This window comes from Nannospalax galili, unplaced genomic scaffold (assembly GCF_000622305.1).
Source record: "Nannospalax galili isolate Female #2095 unplaced genomic scaffold, S.galili_v1.0 scaffold198, whole genome shotgun sequence".
NCBI classification, from domain to species: domain Eukaryota; kingdom Metazoa; phylum Chordata; class Mammalia; order Rodentia; family Spalacidae; genus Nannospalax; species Nannospalax galili.
This window is the reverse complement of record NW_008341748.1, coordinates 1,797,959-1,803,014: the sequence shown is the minus strand read 5'-3', so window position 1 is coordinate 1,803,014 and position 5,056 is coordinate 1,797,959.

Below are 5,056 nucleotides of genomic sequence, written 5' to 3'. Positions count from 1 at the left end.
GGGGGAATGGATGGGGGTGCTGACAGCACAGTGGACAGTGACAGGGATAGCAGAGTGTGGAGGCTCTAGTGGGAGAGGAAGGCTGTCTACCTGACGAGTTTGTATTCATGCTCAGATGCCGAGGAGCTCAGAAGGTGGGTGACTGTAACCAGTGATAGTCATGTATATAGAGATTAGAAATGCATGTGAAAACGTCTCAATGTCAATAGGCTTGGAATGAATTTTTCTGTATGAAATTGTGTGTTTTGACAACGAAGTGGAGATCTTTTTTAAACGTTGGAACCTCATTTAATTTTATGTCTTATAGAGTTTATAATGAGTAAAAGATTATATAAGGGTAATAATTCATCTGTAAACCTAGAAATGTACAGCCAATTTTGAAAGAGATGTACCCTAGCTCAGAAAAATGTTATTGAATAGGTTAATGCTGTTGTAATGAAATGCTTCTTCTAACTAAAAAAAAAAATAATAAGTTCGGCCATGAACCTTGGCCGAGGCTGGGTGCAGCCTAAGGGTGACCGGCAGGTGCCACCTGGCCAACTGTCTCAGAGACTCCTCACATATGGCTAGAATCTTCCGACTGTGCTCTTTCCAGCGGACCTGGATAGGGAAGTAGATAAATCTCCTAGGACTTCAGGAACTAGGACGCTTCCCTAGGGCACCCTGATAGATATGCCCACCAGCTCAGTAGAAGTGCAGCTTGATCAACTCACAACTATTTTCATAAATTCATTCAGTTAAAAAAACCTCACGGGGAGGTTTCTGTGGAGTTTTGTCAAAATAGAGTGCATCTGGATTGACTGTGAGTGTGACCCCACAATCATTGAGACCACAGAGTCTGACTGGGCCCCAAACTGCAGTTCCATGGTGCTGGCTCCTAGGGAATTAATTACAGGAGTGAGTCCTGTACCAACACTATTTGAAAGGAGGAAAGAAATATTACAATTACTCCTCTCTAAGACTTAAAATACCACAGGAAAGTAAGGCAATGGTAGCAGAGCTTTATTGAAGTTCATTAAGGAAAGGCTATTCTATCTTAGTAGGGTATTTGATAGATTTATTTTTAAATTTTGCTTTAATTCTCTTTTATTTGCACTGTTTCATGATTGTTGGTCAAAAAAAATGGGATCTGAGTTGTATTTAATGGCCCTAAATGGAAACATGACCTTCGAAACTGCCCAAAAGATACAAGATTATAAAGACATGCTACTGTTCCCTCCTGGTAAGAGTTCATTTAAGTGACTACGTCAATTATTGGGACAGGAAACTGCCTTCAGGAAAGCTGTCTGCTCTACTTGAAGACATGGTAACAAGATGGGAGGAATAATAGTTGTCTTCTTCATGAGATATGTACTTACAACCTCAGATGCCCCTTCCTGGATGCAGTTGCTCACAGATCTTCACTGCCTAAGACTGCCTGTTTTTCTAAGTCATAAGTGGAATTTTTCTGACTGTCTCTCATTTGTGGATACTGGCTAAAATCCCAAGTCTGCTTGTCCACATACTTTCAGCATTCACTCCCTCTAAAGACTCACCTCTCCCCAGGAAGCTGCTCATTGACCGCCACTGCTGAGCCTAGCTGTTTTATATTGAACTCAGAAACCATATTTTGTCTTCCTCCCAGCAACTGCTGTTATGTTCAACTTCCTGCCCTGTGGTTCTTTTCTCAAATTCCAATAAAATTGTCCTCAAGTTTCCTTCCGAGTCTATTTTAAGTTCTTTTTATCTATGAAACTAAGAATCCTCAAAAGGGGGTCCTGTGTTCCCTGGTCACAGCCACATCAGAGCCTAAGACGTTGAAATCCACACAGGAAAGTAGGCCCACCCACACACTCTGAAGACCAGAGCTGGCTTACTACAAAGTACTCTGTCTTGACATCGCAGGCAGAGGGCTGGGAAACTCCTAAGGGAGGGCTGCCCCCTGCTGACTGCTAGGCAGAAAATTCAGCAGTACCAGCAACCTCTTTGAATTTCACTGCTAACACTGCTTTCAGTCTAATTTAGTCAAACAAGATTTAAAGTAAAGATACATCAGGTGGCTCTCTCAACAGAAGAGTTAACTCATTAAGACAACTCAAGGAAAGGCTATTAATTGCTGGTATAAGGAAAAGGTGCTGACTGATGTTTCAGTAGTTTTATTTTCCTTTTATTTCTGCTTGTCTTTTTAACGATCTTCACTTTTGCATAAATACTGAATTGTATTTTCGGTTTTATACTACTTAGGTTTTTATTAATGTTATATTAATTATGGCTGGTTTTGACACCTACTGGATTCTACTACTTCCTGTACCTACTAGCTGTATACTTTCCTTCTCATTCCTATTTCATTCTCTCCTCTTTTTCCCCACCCCTCTTCTCTGTGATTATTCTTTTCTATACTATTAGCAATCTTTAAACTATTGTCACCATAGCAGAATCCTAATTCCCTCTTTCAATTTACGTTTTCTTCCCTATATTCTTTCCTCTTATACTAATTTTCAGTCTACCTTATTTTCTTTCGATTCCTACCCTTAATAGTTTTAATGAACATCATAATTTATTCCCCAGTTGTTGGAGTTGAATGTCTGATTGCTTTTAATTGACTATTACTATATATTCTGTTTGTTTTTTGTTTTATTTTTAGAGACAGGGTCTCATGTAGCCCAAACTAGCCTTCAACTTGTTAGGAAACTGAGGATGGCCTTGAACTCCTTATAGTCTGTCCCTTGCTACCTGAGTGCTGGGATTTCAGGCTTACAATAGCATACCCAGGTCTGTTTCTATATTTTCAGAGTAGACACATCCACCAGCTGTTAATTGTTTCAGTTAATATTTTACTCTTGGAATGGTGATAGTGGGCTTGATGCCTGAAGCACGTAGCATGAGGGTTTAGCTGTCGAATTATATCCCTACTCTAGAGAGAAGAAGTTACACCTGAATTCTACAACCTAGTCCCACATCAACTAATAATTAAGGAAATGCCTCACAGATACGGGCACAGGCCAATATGATCTGAGAAATTCTTCAGCTGAAGTTCCTTCTTCCCAGATGGCACTAGCTTGTGTCAAGTTGACAAAAACTAGCCAACACAGATTCACAAAATCATTTATATGTACGCATGCGTGTGCATGCGTGCATGTGTGTGTGCGTGCGAGTGTGTGTGTGTGTGTGTGTGTGTGTGTGTGTGTGTGTGTGTGATGAAAGAAGTGAGCTTAGGGGAACAAAGGTAATAGCGGTAGAAGAGGGGGGAAAAGTAAGGGCAGGGAATGAATATGGTTAAAGTACATGACGTATTTGTATGGAAGTTTACAAAACCCACTACTGTGTACAGTGAATTGTGGTGTATGCCATGTAAAGATCTTGATGATTGGGACAAAAGATACACACATGCAATATTTGAAGACATAGTACAGTTATAGAATTAGTCAAATATAAATAGCTTTGACAAGATCAGGTACATTCAGGAAGATATGGCCATAGATAGGCTCAGTCCTTTGAGTGGAACCAAGGTAACATGATATCACTATTTTAATCTAGAATTTTTTTTCTATAGTAGTTCAGCCAAAAAAAGAAAATCTCAGAAAATGGGCTGTGATTGATGCTTTTTGAGTTATGATCTGCTTCACCAGTTTGTTTTTAATAGCCCCAAACATGACATCTAGTACCCAGACATGCTTAAATGCATTAGAAGTTCTTGAGTAACATAAAGAAATAAAGTAATAGCACTACTTTAAGAAGTTGATTCTGGGGGCTGGAGAGATGGCTCAGTGGTTAAGAACACTGGCTGTTCATTCAGATGGGTTCTTCCCAGTACAAGTGTCAGACCCAGACTGTCCTCCAGGTGATGCTGGGCAACCTTAAACTAGGCTATGCAGGAAAACATGGCATTAAGATAAAACCCTCCAAGTTAAATTTTAATGTGAAGTTGAGTGACTTGATATCAGCTCGTACTGAGTAAGAATCCCTGAGTCCAGATGGAGGCTACCTGAACTCTAAAACCCAGCCTCATACCATAGCTCCCCATAGCTATGAGATTATGGAGGAAATGTTCTCCTCCGATCCACATCTTAAAAGATGAATGCCTACATGCAAAAGGACCATCCTAATCAAACTCCATGATTTTATGTTTTGGGTGCACCTAATTTTAGTGGAATTATGTCACCTGTGTCTATAATAATCATTTTCCATGTGTTTGGGATTTCATGCAATTATGTCATGTATGTCTATAAGTTTTCTTGTGTGTTGAGATCTCAAGTAATTCTGTCATGTGTGTCTGTGATCATTGTCTTCATATGTTTCTATTAAAACAAACTGGCCACTTCAGTTATTTTTTCATTCATTTACTGTGCACAAAATTACACACGCAGATTTATAAATAAGGGTATTCAAAGGCCTTATAAATTTGGGTACCCTAAATATCTTTAAATTTATTGGACAGTGTCTCTAGGTCTATTGAGTGTTTCAAAAAACTTTGAAGTGCTAGTTGTTTATACAAAACAGTATCTGAAGCGGAAGCCGGGTGTGATGTGGTGGTGCATGCCTTTAATCCCAGCAGGTAGGAGGATCTCAGAGTTCAAGGCTAGGCTAGTCTGCATAGTGAGTTCCAGGCCAGCTGGGGCTACAGGGAGACCCTGTCTCAAAGACTGAAAAACAGGGTCTGAGCTGGTTGTTTAAGGGCCTTATTTGTTACATACCATTTAGTTTGGATTTGTTTTCATAGTGTTTGTTTTAAGGTATCTCTTTGGTTTGCTCGCACTGGAATTTTGGTTTTGACATTCTCGGTCTGGTTTGTATTGCTTTCACACCTCAAAAGGCCTGAAAGTGGTTTGAGAAAATTGAACTCCTATTGGTTATACGTTTGATGTAATATATTAACTCATCTTCAGAGCTGGAGATGAATTCTGGGACTGGTCTTCCTGGGACTGGTCTTCCTCATCCTTTTGGCCTTCTTTTCACTCTGTTTCCTGCAGCACTGTTCTGTATGCAGGCAGATGTGGCCTCTTTGGGGGAGGGGTGCCTTTCATGCGTGGAAACTCTGCTGGCTCTGTATTTTCCTTCCTTGGAGCAACACTTGCCT